This window comes from Lichenostomus cassidix, chromosome 25, assembly GCF_008360975.1.
Source record: "Lichenostomus cassidix isolate B80296 chromosome 25, HeHo_3.0, whole genome shotgun sequence".
In the NCBI taxonomy this organism is placed as follows: domain Eukaryota; kingdom Metazoa; phylum Chordata; class Aves; order Passeriformes; family Meliphagidae; genus Lichenostomus; species Lichenostomus cassidix.
In genome coordinates this window covers 659,889-685,025 of record NC_139505.1, presented here as the reverse complement: position 1 = coordinate 685,025, position 25,137 = coordinate 659,889, and the positions used below count along the sequence as shown (strand labels likewise).

The 25,137-nt window shown below is 49.4% G+C and overlaps 1 long non-coding RNA gene across 3 annotated transcripts in view; it reads right to left on the bottom strand.

Moving 5' to 3' along the window:
- Nucleotides 1-1,319: 1,319 nt before the first annotated feature.
- LOC146427099 (uncharacterized) overlaps nucleotides 1,320-25,137 on the bottom strand; it is a 29,507-nt gene continuing 5,689 nt past the window's right edge. The window contains exons 1-5 of one of the 3 annotated variants that reach the window (XR_014856542.1): nucleotides 24,774-24,937; nucleotides 15,395-15,440; nucleotides 10,200-10,290; nucleotides 9,432-9,790; nucleotides 1,320-1,709 (exon numbers count right to left, since the gene is read on the bottom strand). This is a non-coding gene — a long non-coding RNA (uncharacterized LOC146427099). Of the gene's footprint in view, nucleotides 1,710-9,431; nucleotides 9,791-10,199; nucleotides 10,291-15,394; nucleotides 15,441-24,773; nucleotides 24,938-25,137 lie in introns of those variants that run through there. The other 2 variants (XR_014856543.1, XR_014856544.1) reach the window with 2 other exon arrangements.

Here is a 25,137-nt window from a genome sequence, read left to right as displayed (position 1 = left end):
CTCACTTTGAGCCATGCTGGGGATACCTGAGGGGCATGAGCCCCGTGGTGCCAGCTTGGCCTCCATCTACCCCCTAAAGGGAGTCCCATCCTGCACCCGCTGGCAGCCGATGAGCCCAGCTGGCATATCCTTTCCCACCCACACCACCTCCTCCAGGCCACTCCAACCACAGCAAAAGAAATTTCCTGATGGTGCTCCAGAAGTGCAGATCCTACAGAGATGATCAGGGTCACCAGCACCATCAGGAAAACCTTTAACACCATCCTCAACAGCAGCCAGAGCCCTTAGATCACACAGAGAGCAGCAGCAGAGCTGAGAGATGCGGTGTAGGACTGGCCATGGTGTGGACATCCACCACGGCCTGGACACTGCCACAGCCTGGACACCAACCATGGCCTGGACACCAACCATGGCCTGGACACCAACCATGGCCTGGACACCAACCGCAGCTTGGACACCCACCATGGCCTGGACACCAACCATGGTCTGCACACCAACCACAGCCTGGACACCAACCACAGCCTGGACGTCCACCATGGCCTGGACACCCATCATGGCCTGGACACCCATCATGGCCTGCAGCCTGTCCCCTGCCCTGGTGGCTCATGGGTCCCAGGTGACATCTCCTCAGGCCCATGGGTGGGATCATGGCTTTTTTCTGCCACCCAGCTGCTGGCACTCTGCTCAATGCCCACCCAGAGGGGTGCAGAAGGGGCCTGGAGAGCATGGACCAGCCACCACATGCAAGGTCCACATGCATGCTCCAACTACCACATGTTCCACCCATCCCATGTGTGCTCCAGCCATCAGGTGTGCTCCATTCATCACACACATGTTCTAAACGTTGTGTGTGCCCCATCTATCATGTGCATGCTTGATCCTGTTCCTGCTCCACCCACTACATGTTCTCCAGCCATCAGGAGCCTCCTGCAAGTGCTACACACATGTCCCAACACTCACATGCATGCTCCATCCATCACCTGCATTCCCTACTAATCACAGCCACATTCCAGCCATCACAGCCATCCTCCAAACACCATGTGAATCCTCCAACCACCCAGGCCTGGCTTAGGCAGAGCACAGACAAGTCCTGTGTCCTGGAAAGGGGCTGGAGAGACCCAGAGGATGGCAAAGCTGTTGTTGGCACAGCTCACGAGAGACTTCATCTCTGTTAAAGCCTCCAGGCGTGCTCTTAATGTTACCCCTCTAATAATATTTCATCTGCCTTATCTGATTAGGTTAGGCTCATTTGATTTTTGCAAAACACCTTTAATCACCTTGCAAATTCCCCATCATTACAAACGGAGCCACCACAAACATTATCGGCAATCCGAGTTTTATTTTCAGCAATCTTTTTTTTTTCAATATGCAAGAAAGACAGTTGTAAAAAAAAATAATTTTAGAAATATGAACAAGACAGAGGCTGAGAAAACATTAACAAGGCCCTGTGCTTTCTGCTAAAGTGCCTTCATTTCATTATCATTAAATTTGCCTCGTAATTAGATTTCGGTGCATGAATATTTTAAAAAAAATGTAACAGACAGGCTGTCAAAAAAAGCACGACAACATCAATTCGATAATTTTTTAGACAGAGACATTCATAAGCAATTAACACAGATTTCCTAGGCTTGGAGACTCTTTTTCTTTCTTTCTTTTCTTCTTTTTTTTTTTTTTAATTTTTCCTATTCTTCCAGCCTTATGTTCTTCACCTGAAATTAAAAGAAAAATAAAATCACTGTAAACATCAGCACTTTCTGCCATTTTCCCCTGTTTGCTAACATGATTCCAGTGCCATTTTCCCCTTGCTTAGCATGCTCCAGCACTCCTCCCCCCTCCTCCCACCCCAGCCTTGCTAAACACGGGCAAGCACAAGGTTGGGTCATCCATCAGACCTCCCCACTCCTGCAGGACCAGATTAAATTAAGGTTGCATGAAGCTTCTGTCTTGATCTTCAGGCATTTCTGCTGAAAACAGTGATTTTGATCACTATTTGCATAATGTACAGTTACGTATTCACCGGGTCCCTAATTATACGATCTGTGTTCGACACCGCTCCAGACGCGGGGAGGCTTGTGCGGGGCATACCAACCACTGCTTGCGGCATTGCTGCTCCTGTTGTGGCTCCAGGTGAGGCCAGGATGATCCATCCCCACCCCACTGCTCCTTCCTGCAGGCTGGTGCCACCTGACAGGGATGAGCACAGCCCCTTTTGCCCTTCCCACCCTGTTTGTGGGTGACACACCAATGGCGATGGCAGTCCCTGTCCTACAGCTGCCAAAACAGGGCCATTGTCCTCCCATTTTCACCATCTGGGACGCACACAAAGCCCACAGTCCTCTCTCTTTCCTATCCTGCACATTTCCAACAGGATCAAAAAGGTGGATGGAAAGCAACATAGTCCCAGTTTCCCCCCTTTTTTCCCTCCACAGCAATCCCAGAAGAACCTCACATGCCAGAAGGAAATCCAGCCAGGGGCTGTTTGCTGGGATGATTCAAGATCTGAGCTGCTTTGGAGGTGGGAGCAGCACATGAGAGGTTTAGTCCATGCCTGGAACCAGCACAGACCCCAGACCACATTTCCCATATGACTGAGACAGTGCCGCTCATCCCGTGGAGATGCCCAGGAAGGAGCAGTTGCTCACCACTGGCTTCTTGCACTTGCATGAGGCAAGTTCCAGTCCCCCCTGAACTTTTCATTTGGAAAACAGAAACAGTTGCAGGGATTTTCATAGAATCATGGAATGGTTTGGCTTGGAAGGGACCATAAATCTCATCTCATTCCACCCCCTGCCATGAGCCAGGTTGCTCCAAGCCCTGTCCTTGGACACCTCTTGGACATCCAGGGATGGGGCAGCCACAAACCATTTAATTTCAGACAGAGCTTCCTAAGTTCCTGTTTAGTCCTAAATGAGGTCCAACACCTGAAATTCTCTAAGAGGACTCTGTACAGATCAAGCCCTTACTTCAACAGAGTCCTTGGAATGCTGACAGCCTGGCCAGACCCCCAGTGTAAGGTTTGTGCTCTCACAAGAACAATATTTTGCAGTGAGCCTCACCTGGGTCAGCTCACTTGTGGACTGGTAGCCAAAACCACCTTTCCAGGTGTTAAAGAGCATGAGACAGAGCTAAGGGGTGTGTTGAGGAGAGGAGACAACAACCAAAACCCCAAAACCCCAAAACCCCAAAACCCAGTTATCTGGCCTAAGTATACGTGGATGTTAAAAACACCATCCATGTTATTTTTTATTATTGTTATCATCATGTACATCATCTCTGGCAAATTAGGAATACACAAAACAGCCACACACAAAGAAAATCCTGGACCTCAACTCAGGTCATGCCTTCCTAAAATCTCCTTTGCAAGGTTTTATCGGCAAGAGCAGGGAGTAGAAGCAGTTGGTACAAGCAGCTGAAAGACCAAATCAAAAGCATGTGAGCAGATTAAAGAATCAATCTCTCCGTTTGATGCAGAGGAAATCCCACTAATTATAAAGAAGGGGCTTATTTCCTGGAGTCACTCTGTTTGAAGTCATCAAAACTAGTAATACTTAATTACTCTACTTTATGGAATATATAACATCGAGGCCCTTCGCCACTCGCCAGCCCACTCCTGCCATCGCTGGCATTGGGTTTCCAGGGGGCTGTGGTGATGTTCCTCCTCTACCTATGCCCTTATTTATTCAAATGAAGCCCTTAACAGCTCTCACATGAGCCTGCGGGGAAGCATTTAAAGGTGTTTTAAAAGGAGGTTATAATGAAAAAAACCCAGAGTGATTTAGCCCTGTGAGTTACCTGGCTATTACTGAAATGTGTGTGTGCTATGTGTGAGCCAGCAAACTCCTCCAGAATCAGGTATTGAGGATTAAACCAAACTGAAGGTATTTGCCTCAGCCTAATCCTTGAAAAGGGAAGGGGACTGTCAGTGGCATGACTGAAACACAGCCCTTCAGACCTTGCTGAGCCATCTTTGAAGGTCCAAGACCGAGCTGCCAGCTTCTGGTTCATGGACACGTCCAGATGACATCCATGGACAGAGGAAAAAGCACAGTCAGGTGTCTCAAGGAAATGAAAGGAGGCACAGGATCTTCTCAGGACTGTTTGAAGATATTTAAAATGGAAGACTCCCGGATTATCCTCATCTCTCCAGGTGGCCATAGGGCAAACCTGGTCAGGATGTGCTATGCTGAAGGGCCAACAATCCCCAATCTCCTCAAACTCAGGTTTCTAGCGCTGGCTGATTAACATGGAGGTGAATCACAGCTTCCATTAAAAAGCAGCAATAATACTATTTTTACAGATTGAGAGAAACCTTGGAAAATGTCACCCAAGAGGTTCTGGCAGGAAAAGGCAAGTAAGTTCCTTTTTGCCATTCCCAGTGCAGTCTCAAGGGGATCTGAGTATTCCCAATTGCATCCCTGGCTCTGACAGTATGTCCCAGGACCTCAGTCTTCAAGGAAAGACATTCCTGGCAAGGGAGCAAAACCCAAGGGAACAAAACCCTCTCCCGGGATACCATGAGTCTCCCTAAGCCCAAAACTCTTCTAAAGGCAAACTTCAGGGAGCAGGTGTGCTGAAGAGCTGCCCATTTCCATGGCTGTGCAGCACCAGGTGTGGGTTTGACTTGCTCAGGCCTGGCTGATTATGAGACTTTTTTCAGACTGCTCTTTTTCCTACTAAGCTGGTAAATTTTGCAGGGGAGGGACAGGAGCACAGCTCTTCCTTGATCACCACCTACACACATGAACCTGGGTCTGTGGGAGCTGCACAGACACCACCACTACTAATGGCAATAGTGAATCTCTTGCTCCATGCTGTAGTTTCTCCCAAATGGTAGAGTCCAACTGGGAGAGCACATGGAAATGTAGAGCCATGTGCCTCTGTTTGAAATTCTGCACATACCATGGCATCAGGAATGTCCCAGGAATGCTGCTGTGGAGTCATGAGGCCTCACAGTGAGGAATTGTGGGTGAAAAGGCTTTTTTTTCTCCCTAAGAGAGAAAGGAAAGAAATCTGCTAAGCCCAGGTTTGACCTGACTGGGAAATGCAACTGGGCTCCAGACTAGCTCGGCTGGCCTGAAAAATCCTTTTAAGATGTCTGAGCTTTGTAGAAGACCCAAGCAGAGCATGTCTCTAAAAAACCCTCTGCCTGCATGAGGCCCCTTGCAACTCTGCTGCTGGTGGGAGGACAGGTGGGTGCCAAGCTAAGCAGCATCCACAGGGCAGGGATCAGCATTTTGCTGTCCCCCTGCTCTTGGCTGTGCCCTTCCTTGGTGTTTTGTGCAGATCAGGCTCCAGAAAGGCCCCAGCACTGTTGGGCTCCATGGGAGGATGGGAGTGCACTGAGACATCCACAGAGATCTGGGGGATGAGAGCTCAGTGTCCATCCTGGTCACACATCTGCTCTGGGTCACAAGGACTGCACAGTCCTACCAGGATCTTCCCTGCTCGGTGTTCTCCCTTGGAGAGCAAGAATCCACCTGGAGTGGCTCAACTCAGAGCTGTCTTTGCTCCATATTTTACATGCTTGGGGGCCACGAATGAAAATATTTCTCTGAGCGACAGAGAATTCCAGCATTTCGCCCATTGAGGGTGGTGGGAATAGCTCAAGCAGGACCTGAAATAAAACTCTCACATTTCAGTCCCTCTGGAACTGAGAAACACCCACGTCAAGCCTATAGCTGATTTTTTTTGCCTCATTTCTTCAGCTCTAAGATATCAAAGGAGAAAAAGGATCCCCTGCAAGGTGAACGTCCCTATCTTTGCTGTCTGGCAAGAGACCAGCCAGGAAGGAGCAATATTTTATCCAAAGAGGCTTTCTAGGGCTGGACACATCCTCCTCTGTGAACTATCGTGGCACAGGCAGCAGTGAGGAGAACACCTAGATTGCTCAGACCTGCGATTCAGCCGTGTCTCCACCTCAGCCATGAGACTGATGACCTGCTGCCGGTGGGAAGAAGCCTGGGCTCTGGGCAGAGAGATAGATTTAACCCCCTTGGTCCTAACCCTAACCCAGTCCTAGGTCAGAGCTCCAAGCTGTTTTAACAGCAGAGGACACACTAAAGTTTGGGGGTTGCCGCCTTGCATCCTGCCCTGAGGCCACATGAGATGGACCTTTTCCCTACAACCTCAAAATGTGGGCTCAGGCTCAGGTGAGGTCTGTGCCTGAAAAATAAACACACCCACAAGACCTAAACCTTCCTGTAAGTGAAGGACAAGGGCTTAAACACTCTGCTCAGAGGGGTATAGAAGGGGGTCCTGCTCCCTAGTGGCTCTCCCTGGAGGAAGGGGTGAGATGGTCCCCACTGCCACCACGGAGTGAGGACCCCGCCGCAGCCTGGCCGAGGTCTGTTTGTCACTTTTCCTTCATTATTTGCAGTTTGTACACAGGCGTCATTAGGGATTCATTCGGTTTCCCTAGCAGCAGGCATTAGTCTGGCTTCCCTTTCCCCCTTCTCTCGCCAGCGCCCTTTATTTTTAGTGTCTTATTTACAGTTTGACAGAGTAACTGTAACCCTTGCAAGCTACTCCAGCGGCTTTAATCGGGGGAATAATGAGTCCTGTCTGGCGATGAATAGAATTTAGGGGACAGATTGTTCCACACTCGCCCGGTGGGGTAATTTATTTATGTGCGCACTTGTCAGGAGGAGAAAGGGACGGGGGATCTGTATGCACCGAGGACTCTGCCGGCGTTGAAAGGGAAGGGAGAATGGAGCCAAACGCCCTAGATCCCGCTACCCGCCCCCCCCCCCCCCGCCCCTCCGGCAGCTGAATGCCTCCGGTGGCCGTGAACTTGGATGGGCCGAAAGCCCCATTCCCAGGCCCTCGGCACGTCAGCGGGGCCGCCGGGCGGCTGGGCTGCGGCTGCGGGCTCGGGGCTCCAGATGGGTCCGGGCGCGGCGGGCAGCCCTCCCCGGCACTGCCCCGCATAGCCGCGGCGCGGGGAGCAGTCCCATAGCAACCGTACAGTAGCAGGAGCACAGCGGGGGTCTGGGAAGAGAGGCAAAGCCCTCGGAAAAATACAGGATGGGTCCAGACAATGGCCCTCTCTCATATCATAAATTACACGGCAACGACAAAAAGCAACGGATCTCGCCCTCTCCGCCGCTCCCACAGCCCGGGCACTCGCTGGGTGCCGCTGGGCATCCCCGGGCGTGGGGACAGCGGCGGCACGAGGGCTTTCCGAAGGAAGGAGGTGTGGAGGCGTTGCACCTCCCAGCCCACAACATCCCCTTCACCCTTTCCCTGTCCCCTCAAAGCACATTTCCTTTGCTCCACAGCTTTCCCCTGCTTTCTGCCCTCCTGAGCATCCACAGCCTCAGCACCAGAGCCGCCTGTTGCACCACGACTGTGATCCTTCAGCCAGGGCTGACCATGGCCGGGATCGGAGAAAAGTGGCTCCTGGTCCAGAAGTGGGACACTTTTCCTTCTGCTCTCCAGGGAAAAGGCCCTTTCACTCCCTTTTTCCTCTCCCTGGCTCAAGGCCAGGAGCATTTTGCATCTAGAGCAGCAACGTCTCAGCTCAGCATCTTCCAGGAGATGGTTGGAGCTGGACCAGGCTCCATTGCAGCCGTCCCCGGGCTCCTGTGCAAAGCAGGACAGTGGGATCCACCAAGCTCCAAAGTCACCTCAGCCAGGAGATGGTCCCCATTAGCAGAGAGGATCCACCTCGTAGAGACACTGAGAAGAGGCAGGACAGGTGTGCAGGGGGTCCCTTTGCACTCCCAACTGCCAGGCAGCATCAGGCTAAAAGAGGGGGGGCTCAGGCTGCTCACTCCCAATCAGACATGGAGCTGCTTAAGCTCCACCTGTTGCTGAAGTCCCTTAAACCTCTTCCTGCTTGGCCCAGTTCCCACCTACACTTGGCACATTTCCTTTACAAAATAGCCTCAAAGTTAGTTTAGAATCACATTTTCTACCTAGGCGAGGACACGTTTTAAGTAGTCAGTGTCGCATCAGGACACTCCTGCTTTGGCAACACCTTTTTCACACCAGTGTAGCCATTTTGCTTCAGGGGATTTGCCTTCACTGCTCTGTCTGTAGAGTCAGGAACAAAAAGGCCGCAGCCACAGACTGCTTCCCATTACCACCATAGTAAAGAGCATCTTCCTGTTCCTGGAGTTTTACCAGTTTAGTGGCGTACCAGGAGAGAGCTGGGTGAGCCCCATGACTTTCAGTCCAAGCAAGCATCCAGACACACCTCACCCAGCCCAGGTTCACTGACAGGTGAGGGGGCTACAAGGATCACAGGTTCTGGCTACCTTAGACTTCAAACCGTGAAAGAAGGAAGTTAGTGGGTGGCGTAGGGAACTAAACCAGGCAGAGAGCACCAGCATGGCATCTCCAGGCCATGGAGCAGAGAAGAAGTCTTCTCTGGATCTCCACTGGCTGGAGGAGAATTCATGCGATGGTTCTGGCGCTTTGCAACCACAGCCTGGGACAAAAGGTGATGTGCCAACTGCTTTGGAGCTGAGGTCTGACCAATGGTCCTGCAGTTGGAGAGAGGCCTCAGCCAGCTCAAGCAGCTGGGCTGCACATGGGGGTCTGGCAAGATGGGATCCAGACAGGATCTCACCTCAGGGACCTTCCACCAGCCCCCGGCCAAGGGATGCTCTCAGCCCAAAAACCCATGTCAGGGCAGACTTTTCCCTTGGCAGAGCGGTTGAAACCTCTCTTTGCTTGGCTGAACTCAAGGCTAGACAAGAGTCCTTGCACACACTTAAAAAATGCAAGAAAATGTCTTTGCACCAGGGACCTGTGGGTCTCTCTAGGCCCTGTCAATGCTTTGGCAGGTGGACAGCCCAGCCCCGGGGGTCAGGGGCAGCCTCTGAGCCCCTGTCCTGCTCCATTCTGCCGAGGGGCAGTGGTGCCGATCCCAGCGAGACCTGCAGCACCACTGCGTCGGGCCTGGGGAGGGGGAAACCTCCTCCCGGGTACAATGACTGTCTATTCTGCTGATCACAAGCCTAATCCTCTTTGGTTTTTAATTGGCATTTGGGCTAAGCTGATTTAAACCTCTTCACCTTGTTGGGTCCCCCCCTCCCCACTTCTTTCTTTTCTTTTTTTTTTTTTTTTTTGACCAAATAACAACGCTGCCATCACCAAGTCCCCGGCACAATGACAGCTTTGTGCAAGGGCGAGAGGAGAGGAAAGGGAAAGGGAGGGGGAGAAGGGAAATGTGCTGAACACACTTGGAAACAATGCGGAGTTTGTGATTCAGACTTGACCACTGGCAAAGGACCCGCTTCAGCTGCGCCTCAATAATAAACACACTGTCCCTTCCCAGCACCTCTCCCCCTGCCCGTCACCTCTGCCTCATGCCAGCTGCCCACCGGTGTGGGCTCTACCTGCAGTCCCCATCCCTCAAGGGATGCAGCTTCCCCACTCCCTGGTGTGACCCACCACAGTGGTACCACATCCCACCCAAGTCTCACCAGTGAGTGGCCCACAGGGCAATGTGCAGGGGCAGGATAGGGATGTCCCAGTGTCCTCTGCCCCCTGTCCGTGCCTGAGCTGGTGCTGTGTCCCCACATCGAGACCTGGTGCTGGTCAGCAGCCCTGGTCAGCCTGGATTGGCGCTGGTGTAAGTCAGGATCCACATCACGCTCTAGGCCAGGGTCTGCCAGCAGGAGCAGGGAGAGGAGCAGGGTGCAGTGGGGTCAGCCGTGGTGAGGAGATTCTGCTGAGGGTCCCTCAAGACAAGGTCCTGCCGGCAGCTCCTCACGGCTTTTGGAGGGAAGGGTTTCCGTATAACCCCCATTCCTGGGTTCATGTAATGATGAGGCAATCTGATCTAAAACCAAACACAACAGAAACACCTTTGTTACACCCTTTCCATTTAAAACACAACCCCCTTCAAAGAACCCCAAAGGAGCATTTTGTTCCTGTGGATGGGACAAACACCTCTCCCAGGACTTGGGAATTTTGAGTTAACAAACACATGAGAACAGATAATAAACACAGAAAAAAATCCAAATGTTTGAGACTTTGGGTCAAATGGTCAGCAAGGAAGGTGCTGGTGATTACAGAGATTTGGCCCCTCTTTTTCCCCATCACGCAGTCACCATGAGCTCTCACCAGTCCCCAAGCATTTGCCACAGAGAAACTCAGCCTATCCCAGCAGTGTGACGGTGCCAGACCCAATGTAAGAGCTTAGGGAAAGTCTTTTTTAAAAAAGTCAAAATTTTTGAAAATCCACTTACCAGTATATTCCCAGTGAACTCTCACCAGGCCAGAGACCTGCAATTCATCAGCCAGAAAATGAGCATCACGTAGGGTGAACCCATGTTCAGCCTGGAAAGAGAGAGAAAAGAGGATGGGAACATGTTAAATGTCAGGACTGTGTTCCCTGGCTGGATTACGCCAGGGCAGGGAGATTACAGCCGCGTTTCTGGGATGAAAGGGGAGTAAGGAAAGAGAATTCAGATGGAATCCTTGATGCTGGGCTGGTTTCTGAACCTGAGATGCCCCAGTGGGGCCTCAGCCTTGTAGGGACCGAGAGGAGCCAGGGTCTGCTCTGGGGGGATTTGAGATGGGGGAAATCTCTCAATGCACCATTCCCTGTCCCCATCAAGCCAGCCACAGCCCCACTGCAGTCATGTGGCAAAGACAGCTCCAAGTACTCCAAAATTGCAAGGCAGGACCAAAAACTGCAAATCTAAGTAAAAAAATCACCTTCTTTATTCTTTCTTTGCTTTCTGGCAAGCTGTGTTCTCCAGGTTTCCCTCCCTGCCCAGGGCAGTGACTGCTCCACCAAGGCCCAAAGCCAAACCCAAGCTCAAAGCACCCTGAGGCTGGGGGAATTTATCCTGGCTGTCCTGAGCACTTTGCTGTGCCCAGGCCTGGGGAGACACATCACCAGCAAGAGCCTCATTGAAGGATGAGCCTTGGATCAAAGGAGGAGCCTGACAGGATGCACTCGGTGACAGTCACCCTCAGTACAGTAGGAACCAAGTGGCAAACCTTCAGCGCTGCTCATCCCTGCTTGAAAATACCAAAACTGAGCAGCCCTGACCCTCTGGATGCTTTCAAGCATCCTTACACAATTGTTTTATATTTTAATAATACGTTAATATTCACTTTGTGTGCTTTCCATCTGTATAAACTCTGCCTCCAGCTATGGCTACTCACAGGCTACACATGGATTTAGATACCCAGTGCAGAACTGAGGTGGCTTAACAGAGGAAGGGCCAGAGAAAGAGCTTGTTCCCCTGTCCATTAGTCCTATAAATCATCTCTAACACTACAGAAATCAGAGATAATCTGATCCTGTGAAAATTCAGTGGTGCAGAGCCAGTGAGTGGCACTGGTGGGAGCAGAGCAGCAATGCCCAGACCCATCTTCTCCTTCCAGCCCCACTTCCGACATATTCCTGTGCCCCATCCCAGGGAAAGAACCAGAAAAAAAGGAAGGAAAAAAATCCCCCAGCATGGACTGAAATTTATAAATAAAAGCAGTGAGAAATAGACTAAGTAGCTGCAGCTTAGCCAGAGAGCTAAGAGCCTTAGTGCATTTTTGCAAGTTTTAGGGAAGTATTTCCCATTCCTGACTAAGCACGTTTGGCAGGCAGAGTGGAGCGCGTGGCCACACACCCTTCATGGCTTGAGCTAAAGAGCTACAACTGTGACAGTCACCCCTTCCTCTGTCCCTTCCCACCTCACAGACCCCACCAGGGACCAGGATAGAGCCAAGCCCAGCCACATTCCCCACAGGGCTGCCCCCAGCCAGGCGTGTTTCGGGCTCCAGCATCAGCCTACCAGCAAAAAATGTGATTTATTTTTCTTCCAGGGATAAATTCTGAGTTGGTTTTAATCTGCTTTCAAAATTCCCGTCACACCAGGGTTAAACTCACTCAGCATATTTAGGCTTTTAAGTTTCCAGGTCTCATGGCAACAGAGGGATGGGGAGAAATTAAAAAGAACAACAAACGCAGCCTCATGGAACACCAAGATTTTCACCTAAACCACAAACCTCTTGCAACAGGCCTTCAGATAAAACACCCAAATATATTTCAAGTGCTTCAGTAAAATTAATCACTTCCCACCCCACCCGTTGTGTGAAGAGATTTTTCCCCTCTCTCAGATTAACCTGAGCACAATAACTTTTTGCCCACAGATCACCCGGGCCAAGCAAAGCCTCTCATGCCCCAGCCCATGGTGCACATTGATTCTTTTCCCCTTTCCTAAAAAGCCACAGAATGGTTCCAGCAACAGAAAAAAAATCAGGCTATTGAATTTTTCTAATCCAAAAGAGGGAGGAGGTGTAAAAAAATATAATTAAACAGCTCTTTCGCTAATGTTATCACAGTACACATAGAATGAAACACCATCTAGTGCATCTAGGAAAAAATTCTGCAGCCAAGTCTCAAGCCCCACAATGTCCTCAGGAGGCATGGAGAGCATTTGGAACAATAAATTAAAAAAATAATCTGGTAAAAAGAGATGATAGAGCTGCCTTTGGTGCCATCCCCACTGCAAACCTGGAGATGAGATGAAAAGAGGTTGATTTTGGGGTGTAGGTTGGTGCCTTGTGCGTGGCCGGGGGGTTTCATGGCTGCGACGCCCCAGTGCTGGCGGGAAAAGGGAAATCCCAAATCCCCGCGGCCGAGGTTGGGATGAGCCCCGGGGAGCCGAACGCCCCATGGTGAGGATGTGACACCTGGAGCACCACAGGCAGCATCCATCCCATCCCATCCCATCCCATCCCATCCCATCCCATCCCATCCCATCCCATCCCATCGATGCTGCCGGAACACTCCCGCCCGCGTGGCGAGGGCCAGGGGAAAGGGAATCGGCCATTTTACACGTCAGCTGCTTAAAATGGTGGCTCCCACCTTTCTTTCCCCCTTCTGCTCCCGCCTCAGCACGCATGCACCCACGGGGAGGGGAGGGAGAGGGCCGCAGCCCCCCGCACGCGAGGGCGCTGGGAATGGGAGCCAAGATGGAATTAGAGGCAGAAATTAAAGAAGGAGAGGGGGGGAAGCGGGAAAGGATGCGCCTTGCCTCGCCACGGCCTATCCACCGATGGTTGGCTTTGTGCGTCCTGCGGAAGGGAGAGGCAGGAAGGCATCGAGGGGGGAAAAATGGGGAGAAAGAAGGGGAAGAAAAAGAGCATTTGGGCGAGGATGGCGAAGGGCAGGGATGCGCGGGGGTGCGGGGAAAAATCTTCCCTTCTTTCTTCACCGACCCCCCTTCGCCCTCCCCGCAATCCTGCTTTGACTTTTCCCACAGAAGTAGCCAACCTCCAAGAATGCAAATGACATTCATTATGCAAATGCATGCAAATCAGGTTTAACTATCGGAAGAAGGGCTCGGAATTTCTAATGGGTTAACTCTTTCCTGCACGGCCTGGATAATAAGAGCCCTCGTGTCTTCCTTGGGGCTTTGTGCTTCCCAGTCCATGCCGGGCACCCCGACCTATACCCCTCGATGGGCACCACGGGCCCTGGGTGGAACAAAGCATCAGGAAAATACCAACGACAACAATAAAAACCCTACTGGCGTAGGAGCGGCTGCCCCTTCGTTAAATGTTCCGGCAAGAGACAAGACAAAGCAGGCTTAAGCGCGCAATTGGGAAAAAAATGGAAATGAAAATGGGAAAAGAAAACAAAGAGAAAAACAAAATAGAAAAGCAATGACAACAACAAAAAAAAGGAAAAATAAAATTAAAGAAAAAAGAAAAAATGGAAAGGAAAATAAAAATAGAAAGGAAAATGAAGACAAAGGAAAATTAAAAAATGAATAGAAAAATAAAATAAAATGAAACTAATACTAGACAAGAAAAAAAAGGAGAGGAAAGAAAAGAAAAGGAAGGGAAGGGAAAGAAGAGAAGCAGGCCACTCTCAGCAGAAGGTGAAACCCTCCGGTGGTGCAGCGGCGAAGGGTCCTGCCAGCCACAAGGGTTCGGCTGCTCATATCAAACCTGTTCACTGGGATGGCCTTGAGGCCCCTGGCTCTTCGTCTGCTGGAAACAAAGTCACAAAACACACCAAGATCCACTTCTCCTTTTTCTTTTTTCCAGTGTTTTCATTGAGGAAAAAATTAAATTACAATTTCCCCCAGTGCTGCGTGAGCCCGTGGTCCTCTGGGGAGGCAGAGAGGAGCAAAGGGATGGCAGTGGTGTCACCAGAGCCCCAGTCCACATCCCTGTGACCTGTCCAGCATCCCGGGATGCTCAGAGTGTGTTTGAAGCGTGCATGGTATCAGTGTGGTGCCACTGCCCTGCTCCTCCAAACCTTTGCAAAAATCGTGATTCCTGATCCCAGCCCCAAAAACACAAAGGCCCCTGTGCTGGGAACTGAAACAGGGAAATTCCAGGTAGTGACCTCATGCTCACCAAATGCTGGCATTGCAGGAATTATGAATATTACAATGAGCTCTAAGGTGGAGAAATAGATGCATTGCAGAATCCTAAATATTTTATTGCAACATTGTATAGATTCACAGTAATAAAGCGCTTTAGGATTATTGCTGTGTTTTGTCTAAGAATTATTCCTCATCTGTTCTAAAACCTCCTGATTTTTCTGTTATTTTCTATGCCTCTTTTTACATTTGATCTTTTTTTTTTTGCGATCTACTCAAAATCTGTTATTTGAGCTGTAAGATGTTAAGGGCAACAGCAATAATCTGTACAAGGGTAAGAATTTCCCAAATTTTAGGGGTTTGGTTTGAGGCACCATAAAAACAATTGTTTCAGAGTCAGTTTACTGTGCTCTGAAATGCACAAGCCCCGAACTATCTGTCAATTATAAAAAAATAAACCCTTTATTTCATTAAGCTGGTTTCAGCCTAGTAAAGCCTCTGCAGAGGGTGAAATATACTTGAGGTGTGCACTTTGGCAAAGCCCCTTCCCTACTAAAAAAAAAAAAAAATTATATATATAATAAATAATAATAATAATAAATATTTTTTTAAACACATCAAAAAAAACCCCAAAACCAAAAACAAAACAAAAAAACCACAAACAAAAACCCAAACAAAAAACCCCAACCCACCAAACCCCAAAGCCAAAAAAAATGCACCAGTAATTCTGGGTTTCTTTATGTCTTCTGGCCTCCAGCCGACAGGAGCAGGAGCCTAGCTCTGCTGGTCTCATCTTGTTTTGATTCCAAGCCCCAATTTCCAAGCTCACACATCACTCCAAAAGCAGAATTGGGTGATTTTTTAAAAATTAATTTTTGGGAAGTATATTTAAAAAAAAAAAAAAGATCAACCAAAAAAAAAAATTAAAAAGGTGCCAAACCGGGAGCTGCTCATCACTAATGACCAATACACAACTGCATTATCCTGGCATGGGGCTGATGGGACAAACCCCTCAAATGCTGCCTCATGAGCACCCAAACAGCACAGCAATTGTCTTTTCCTGGGACAGTAATGAGTCAGGATGCATTAACAAATACCTGGTGTCACGGGCATCCTGAGAGCTGCGGCAGGACGGACCTCGGGCTGCAGGACACAAAACCAAGGTTGGGTTTTAGCACAATGTTGGTAAAGAGCAGTGCAGAAATTGCTGGATTTAAAAACTCCAGGAGGAGTCATGTGAAAAGGGGTTTGGCACCATCTCCAAAAGTGATTTTTAAATTTATGATCTTTTTTTTTTTAATTTAAAAAGCCTGCTGTTCATTCACTTCTCTTTGCCTTTACCTCGCTTCTCTATCACATTTTGCTGCTCATGTCCACATTTGTTTCAGACCCATTTATTCTGCTTTCCCCCCATGCTTGATGCACCTCTTTGGCCCTGGAAAACTCCCAAAGGAACCCAACTGCAGCCTTTGGGCACAGGGTGGGATAAGAGGTGCTGTGGGCATTTACAGCCCCTGCATCACCCCATCAAAAATGCAGCTTTCAATATGTTTTAATCCCTTGGCACTGGAAATCAATAACACACCCCAGGAGTATTTATCCACACAGGGGATGGAATGGACCCTGGCAGCTTCTACAGCAATTTTTTGTGCAGAGGGACCTGCAAGATCATTGGAATGAAGGAAAAATGGAAGGGGGGGTGAGGTTTGAGAAATTTCAAGTGGCTTCTCAATGAGGTGCAAGGGCTGCACATCACATGGGAAATAAGCAACAGGAACAAAGTGACCCCATACAGCCACTTTATTCCCCATTTCTCCCCCCAGCCACTTAAAAAGCCACTGCCCAGTCTTTGCCAGATGTCAAGACATTTTCTGCCTCAGAATCCCTGTTTTTCTCCCAAACCCTGTGTTCCCTCCTTGCCAGAGGAGTGTTTTCCAGGCGAGACACTCAGCAGTAGGCTTTGCATGGCCCCACCATGGGGAAAAGATGGGTGGAGGGAAGATTCTGCTGGTCTTTGGATGAATCCAGCATCAGATCATGAAAAATTAGCAAAGGCAGGAAGAAAATACCCTGGACAGAGACACAAGGAAACATCACATTCTTGAGATCGGAACAAAAGTGCAGCAGGAGATACCACCAGGGGTGACAGCCCAGGTGCCCCAAAACAACCTTCCCAATGGAAAAGAGCCTTTGAAGTCCCAAACTGCTATGGCAAACCCTCTTGGTTTTCCTGCCAAGCAGGATGTTGGGTGTTTTGAAGAAGATCTGGGGTTTGGGGCTGTTATAGGTATCAGAAGAATTCCTTCCTGCACTCCCACACCTGCACTGGTGCTGCCAGGGGTCACCTGGGGATCACCCACAGCAAGCAACCATTAAAGCACTTTTAGGGAGAATCCCAACTTTTCATCACTCCTGTTAAGGCCAAGAGGAAAAGAAGAATTTTGCAGCAGCCACTTGAACCACCTTGTGATAATTGACACCCATCACCTCTTGGGATGCTATGGGATGTGGAAGCATCCTTGGACCACAAAACAATTTCCCATGGAATCATAGAGAAGATTTGGGTTTTGATTATCAGGCCCTTAAAAAAGCAGGAGGCAGAGGCTCTCAATACTGTTATTTTTGGAGGTAAGGGCTCTCGATACTGTTATTTTTGGAGAAAGAGGCTGCTGATACTGTTATTTTTAGCCGGGTTTAACTCATCTCACCAAGTCCTTTTTTCACAGCCAGCTCACCAACCTTCCAGGGCCAGACATTTTTTTTTGCCAGATTCAATTCTCCAGCTCCTGGGGCTGCCGATAGCACTAAAAAAAAAATCCCCCCCTCCAAAAAAAACCCACACACAACACAAAAAATTCCATCCCATCACCCTTTTTTCCTAATTTTCCCAAAGAACTGGGAGGCGTGAGCACTCGAGAGTCAAATTTGCCCAGGACCCGCGTTCCCTAAGAAAGCAGGGCTCATTCGCCTTCCACAAACTCTGCAGTGGCAACAAAAGTCCCTTTCAAGCCCTTCCAGACGCAAGTCCTTCAGCTCAATTAGTCAGGCACACAGAGACACAAAAAAGCCTCCCATTCAGGCTAGTGGCTGGCTGTGGAGGACAAGGGCGAAGAAAGGATCTTTCTCCCACGCTTTCACTGGGTGTCATAACAAGCAGAAAGCCCTCTTACAGGGGGATTATTGGAGATAAGAGTCCGATGGAGGGGCTGGGGCAGGAGCTAGGGCTGCAGGAGGAGGGGAGGAGGGGATGGGGCTGGGGTTGGAGGTTGCAGCTCCCAAGGTCGGGTGAGCACGGCCGCTGACGGCATCGCGCTCCATCAAAAATGTTTTTAAAAAAATTACGATATTCCCCCCGCCCCGTACACACACGCGCAGAATAATCCCTGTTCTCCATGGCAACCTGCTCCGTGGCCATCCCTCGCACCAGAGGAGGGAGGCAGCTTGCTTTCACTCCAGCATCTCCACCAGCTTGTCCCAGTGCTGGCAGAGCCTCAGCTGAGCTGGGCAGAGGGGCCAGGCAGGCTTCCTCCTGCTCCCTCATCTCCAAAAATCAGTGCTTTTCTAGAGCAAAGAGCATCAAGGAGATGCACAGCTCCACGGAAAAGCTCTGCCTCCAGAAACGCAGCCAGCTCTGCTAATGCCCCTGCAGATGGGTGGGTTTAAGGTTGAAAAGACCTTTTTTCATAAAAAAGAAGAAGAAAAAAAAAAGAAAAAAGTGTGTGTCTGCATGTGTGTGTTAGTGGATTTTGTTGTTCAAAGCCAAAACAAAGAAGAAGTAGAAGAAGTAGAAGAAGAAGAAGAAGAGAGAAAAATCAGCAGAGAGTGGAGTTTGTCTGCAAAATTGTGGGGTTGGGCAGTGGCCCAGGACCACCTGTCCTTCATGGTCCCTGTCCAGTCCTGCATAGTATCCTGAGCCTTCAAACTTCCCCCCAGCCAGAGGGGTCAATTCCTGCACCTCCTGGTCAGGCCCCAGCAGGAAGAAAAGTCTCCTGGATACCAACAGGGCCCTGCAGGATTAATCAAAGTTCCTGCCTGAATTATGTGCCTAATTCCCTTGAACAATCCAAGTTATATTATTAATTCCCCATCATTTATCCATTGACTCTATATGTGGCTACAGAAGCTGGTGCCCCTCCAGATCTTTTCAAAGATATGATTCCTCTCCCAAAAGCAGGACCACAGAGGCAAATTCAAAGGAATGCCAGAAAAGTTGGGTTTTTTCCCTCCTGCCCAGCGCCAAGCTCCTGCCAATTGCCGCTGTGTGATTGTCCCCACTCCCGGCACCATGGAGGAGCAGGTGACAAGAACATCCAAGTTCAGCGACATTTACAAGGATCAGGGAGGGGATATAAACTCTCCAGCTCAGGAATGGAAAGCCAAGAAACTCTCTCAGAATACATTATCCCATAATTGTAGGGTTTCAAGCACTTTCCTCCCAAGCAGCTGGTGCCTGCTGATGCCAGAGGAAAGTTATTTGGCTCACACACATTCCTGCCTGGTTCAGCCTGGGAATCCCTAAAACAATCCGCTCCTATGAAATACTCTAAAAGCTGAATATTTCACTCTCACCTAAAATAGCAGAAATTTAGTAAAAGCCAGAGGGGGAGAGGCAGATGGAAAAAACCAGGCTCCTTGCGGACAGCCTTTCCTCCTTCCCAAAGAGCATCCAGTGTCTCCAAAAGTGTGAAGAGGATCTGGGGAAGCCCCTTTCCTTCTCCCAGAGCTCACACACTGATCCAGCAAAGCTTCTGTGTTTTGCTTTTTTTTCCCAATAGAAGATGAGCTTCCAGTGGGCAGGAACCTGCAGAAGGTCAAATTAAACCTGGTTTACCTGCCTCGACCTAAACAATGCAAGGCCGTGGAATGAGCCAACAGCACCCTGGAGCCACACACAGGGCTCAAAGCCAGGCCATCCCACCACCAATGAGTATCTAGTCTTTTTCATTCCCAACACTTATTAATCATCTTTTTCCCCCCCTCTGATAACCTGCATTTTCTCCCTATCCCAGAGCAAGCTCCACCTCATGTCCTCCACCTGCCTGTAAAAATGCATCACATGAGACCAAGCAGTTAAACCCAGCAGATGCACCCAACATGGATGGTCCCTCCTCCTGCACCAGCATCCTGGCACTACCCACTTTGTCCTTGCTCCAGCAATATTAAAACCCCTGGAAGTGGAATTACAATTATTTTTACACCTAGCCTGGGCTGTCAAAGTCGAAGCTCAGGCCATGGCCGTCGATGCTGGGTGAGGATTACGCAGCTTTAGCTGTACAGTTACAGATGCCAGGTCCAAGTCTGCTCTCAGCTGTAGCAGGATAAATCCTGGAGTTATTCAGTGAGCAAGACTGTGATCCACTGATAACCAGAGATGGATTCAGCCAGGAGTGTCGGTCCAAGACCTCCCGATCAGCCTTGCAGACTTCAGTACGCACAGACACCCCCCAGCCATAATCCCAGGATTCAGGGCGTCCCTCTCCACAGCTGGCACGGGACCCCTAAACCAAAATTTCCCTTCTCTTTTCCTGCAAAACTACCCGGGGCCATCACAGCCTTGCCGGGAGCAGATCCTGCCCGCGCCCGGCGGCCACCACCCCTTCCCCAGCCCTTACAGCGAGAGGCAGCGAGCGGGGAAGGTGTCGGGACTCACACGCACACGTCCCTTTCTATATCTGTCCCTGAAAATCCCGCTGGGCAAGCCGAAATGCGGCCTCAGGACTATATTTAGGGGCCCCCCGTCATGCTGGCGACGCTGTCACACAAGCCGGGGCCAGCAAAACCTGCCGCCGCCGCAGCGGGCAGTGGGGAGAGCGAAGCTGCCAGCGCGGGCGGCGGGAACCGCGGCTCGGCTTTCACATCCAATCACCCCGGCTGCATCTGAGCGACCTGCCCGCTGGCGCCCGTCTCCTCCCAGCAGCCAGAAGACCACAGAGCTCATCATTTTCCTTCCAGCTGTACCCCCCTCTGGGCACTGCCACCCGCTTCCCCCCGGCAGGGTGCGGGAGAGCCATCCGGTCCCGCTTGCTGGGCGCCCAGCAACATGTTTGCGCCCTGGGATGGGCGGGGTAATTCAAGAAATCCCTTCTCCGGCCATACAGAGACCGGCACTGGCCACCCCAAAATTATCCCAGGGTGGTGCAAAGCAGCTTGTGAAGTGCCGTGCATCGGTGGCCAGACGCCATCGGCAAAGGCACGGTGGGGACAGGGACAGCACGACCCTGGCCGCACCCCTCCTCCAGTCTGTGCTCAGAGACGGGGGGCACCGGGGCCCAGAGCCCAGACGGTTAATTCCGAGCATCACCCCAGCCTCCGTTCCCACACACCCGCCACTTGCTGAAATTAAAGCAGGGCCTGATCTGATTCCTATGGCGGCTTAGCGCGCCCACTCAGCCGGTTTATCATAATCCCGACATAAAAATCGCTCCCTTGAAAACGCTCAGGGGTTTGAAGCCCTGATTGTTTGAAGAGGAAAGACTCTGTTCTCAGGACAAAGATGTGCTCCCCTCTCAGCCCTGGTCCGGCAGCTGGAGGCTTCAATCAGCATTTCTGACCGCGTAGGTACCCATGGCAGGAACCCTCACGCTTTCCTTGGCACAGAGATCCCCCCAAACCCAGCCTGGTGAGCTGGGCCATGCGACACCCCATAAAGAGCATAGCCTTGAGGAATGGTGCTGGGAACAAGTCACTGCTGGCTACCAGCCTTGCCGTGAGAGCATCTCGAAAAACCATCCCCTCTCCCTCTAAATCCAGCTGTAATTGCTTGGAGGAAGGAATTATATCTACATGTTTAAAAACTATATAGATACACACAGATTTCTATCACATTGCTGTGATTTCTTTGTGATGGCACTGCAGTGCCATTCCACACCTGCCCAACCCACGGTGCATGGAACTGTGCCGGGAGAACAAGGGGCACTTCATGCTCCAGGGAGACCTCGAAGGACTTGAGCCATCAGGGCCTCCTTTTGTTTTCGGTTTAAAACTGTTAAAGGACAGCAGAAAATTCCTTCAATGTCGTCCTCAAACACCACCAAAATCCTGATTTTTTAAAAAACATTTTTACTACTTTTTCAACTACTTTTCATCATTTGGGGCTGAGAATTCAAATGCTAAATATAAAAAAAATACATATTTTATCCACCACAAAGTAAAAGCTCCTATCCACTGACAGCACCGACCACCATGAGTATTTCTGCTGTTTTGCCAGTCCCCCAACCCAGAGCACATTGCTTGTACAATGAGAGTGGTACAAAGGGCTTTGGCCTCAGCAACAAACTGCTCTGCTGCATTTCTGCATTGCCAGCGTAAGCATTAAAAGCAGAAGCTAAAGGGGATCTATTGAGAGAAATTAATAATATTCAACAATTATATTTGTATAGGCTCATTCTCAATGACTCACTGAATGATGGAAAAATTAGTATTGCATTTTCTCCCCTTTTTTCCCCCCCAAACTGCTGCTTAGCAGGAGAAGGGATGTGGAGAGCTGATACCTCACTCCCGAACATGCAAGTGTGTCTCCTATTAATGTCTCCAGCAGTTATGTGGCCAGAAGGGAGAACAGAGTAGACAGTGCTGAGTGTTAACCAGTCAAATCATAGTGTCCAAGCAAGCTTAAATGGCCACATGTAAACTGCAATTTGGATCAATGTCACGCAAACACACAGGGCTTACTGCTAGTGCACTCCAGGAGTAAATCAGGGAGAAAAGGAGAAGAAAATTAAAAATCAGCTGTTTGCAAGACTATTCCAAAGCCCCTTGAGAGAGCCAAGCTGACAGTCACATGGACAGTCCCACCACTGGAAATGGTCATCACCTCACAACAAAAATTCAAATTAAAAAGAAATTCCACCCAGCCAAAGTGCGCCGTGCTCTGACAGCACCCACAGACCCCAAGAGCTGCGGCAAAGCTTGCGGCACCAGGAACCGCAAGAGAGCCATCCAACGGCTGAGGGGCAGCGAGTGGGCTGGAACTGGTTCCCATTTCCCTCCCAGGCTGGGAGCACAAAGGGATGGGTGATGAACATGATGGTTTAGCCCCTCAGTGTCACCATATCCCTGAAGGGCGCTGGGGGTCACAAGCATTGTAAAGGGAGGTTTTGCAGCTGAGAATGAGGTGCCCAAGCTCCAGAGAGCCAGGTTGGGCCTGGTGGGCTTTAAACCCATCCTTTCCATCCCTGATCAGCACAGGCACCTCCTTCCCCTGGCTCCAGGCTCTCCACACATGGTTTGCTAAATTCTTGGATGAGTTTTGTCCTTGTCCCAGTTTGCATCCCCCCACTCCTGCTCATGCCTTTGTTATAGCCAAGAAATGACACCATCAAAACCAGCCTATGGCAGTGCCGCACAGAGCAGGATTGGTCACCCAGGAGCACCAAAAGATGCTCACATAGCACCGCTCCCAGCCCCTGATTGGAGAAAAGGCGCCTTTCCCCACCCTTGAGCGAAGCCACTGGCCAATGGTGGGTGGCACATGGCAGCTTCCCAGTGCTCACCCAGAATAAGAGTCCCTCATCCCCTTGGGGAGCCACTGCACCCCTTCACACCAGGACTTTGGGCCTCTGCTCAGTGCCGCCGTCTGCCCACTGACACATCCTGGTCCATCAGCCTGGCTGGAGGGGCAACCACCCCGCTGGACCAGCAACAATTCTCTTGGCTCAGTCTGCCTGGGAAGGATGAATGGGGAGAGCTCAGTGCAGTGACATCCCACTGTCACCAAAGCCAAGGGTGTCCAGCTTCATCCTACCAGATGCTCAGGGTGTGAGCATTCATGGAGGATCTCTACCCTTCCTTGGAGGATGCTCTCTCCCTGTCCATGGACCAAAGCTCCTGGAGCTGGTTCCCTGTTGGCCTGTCCTCTGCGATGTCCCTCTCTGACTGGGGACAAGCCACCTGGCCAGGAGAGGAGCACTTCACTTGTCCCAGGGAGGAGCAGCGGGATGGCAACAGAGACCAGGGAATCAAATAACAGCTTGTAAAAACTTCCCTGCATCCCTGTCACTATGGGCTGTGGGAACAGCACCAGAAACAATGGCAGCACCCAGATGAATGGGTGTTCAATGGGAAGATGGAAAGAAGGTTTTCCCTAAGCTTTCCCCCCTACAAGAACTCCCAGTTAACACATGCACTAAATTATTCTGAATTACAGGGCCATGGGTGAGAGGAAGATATCTTGTTTATTAATTTCAAGCAATCACATGAGCAGGATAAATCTTTCACTTCACACCTGTCACTACAGCCCTTCCCCGAAGGAAGTGCCAGGGACAGTTTCTTCTGCCCTTTTGGTTTTTTTAAAGATCCAAATGAGCACATGAGTGAAACGAGCGGGTCCAGCACAGGTCAAAAGTCAGCTCGTTTCTACATCTCTCACAAGAGGGTTTTCGTAAAGTCACAAAGCTATAATTGCTCCTTTCCAAAATTAGTTCAGGTGCCGTCACCCGCATTAGCTCTTCATTATTATAAAGTCTTTTCTGGGGTTGGTTTTTTTTTTTCCCCTCCTTGAAATCACCGTTCTGATATTATTTTATCTTAATCCACCATGAGATCTTTGTGTTCTTCTAAGCAAGACCAAGACACCTTTTCAAACAGGACTCTTTTCCAGGTGGCATCTCAGGCAACCAGTGTGACTATTAAAAGCAAGTGGGAAGCACCCACTTTGACCCAAAATTCCCTTCTACAGTAGAGCAGATAAAAAATCTCGGTTTCCCTAAGGAAGAGGTTGATGCATAATCCAGTAAAGAGGGATAAGAACCAGCACCAATTTACAGAGAAAAAAATTAAGCAAAATCAAGTTCCCCAATTAGTCTCATGCAGTTCCATACACTATACATATATATATATATATATATATATAGTAAATCCCCAAATCAGAATCTTGAGTCCATTCAAAGAAACGTTCATAGACAAAGGGTTAAAAGAAGAAAGAAAGCATTTGGATAGAGATACTCGGGAAGAAAAACAAAGGAAACTGCAAGAAACCATTTTCCAAATCACCATATCCTTTCTAATACTGATATCAAGTTATAGCTGTCAGGGAGGAAAATATATGTATCTTTACAACAGATAGGGAAAAGGGGGAGGGAGGGTAGAAAAAAAGGAAAAAGAATCCAGCACTCATATTTGCAAAATAACCATTAATAAACATTTCTCTGTTGCTGCTTTATTAAACAGATAATCCAACACAGTAATCTGTATTGATTTATGGATTCTCTGATGCTCTACGACTGGTTATGCAATGAAAGTTCATCCTTGATCTGTAGTCTGGGTCCTGGACTTAACTAATTCATAATCTGATTGGAAGTTTTACTTTGTTAATTCAATTACAGTTAACGGCCGAGGAGAGAGTGGCAACATCTTTGTCTTTCTCAATACAGATGGTTTCTTCCCATGCCCAGAATCAGTAAACTCTTAAAATCACGGGAGGCAAATAGGTTTAAAAAAAAAAAAAAATTAAAAAAAAAATGAAAAAAAAAATCCTACCTCGGGTTTTAATTCCAGTCTCTGAAAGTTGTCTTTTCCCCCATTTTTTCCGCCTCTCATTTCCTTTCTCTTCTTTTTTTTTTTTTCTCTCTTAATTTTTTCTTTTCCTCCTCTTCCTTTTGATGAATTTCCTTTCTTCTCCACATCCTCCTCAGGCGTGTAATGGGGTTATTTTTACTTTCGGTTATCTAGCTTTATGAAGAATCGACACCACTCATACAGCTAGATAACCAAAGATAACAACCAACCCCTGGAGTCTACAGCATCAGCAGGAAAAAGCCAACCTCCTCTTCTCCAGAGGTTCGGGGGCACGTGGCTTTTAAGGAAGGAACGAGGGAGGAAAACGAATAAAAAGAGATGCAAA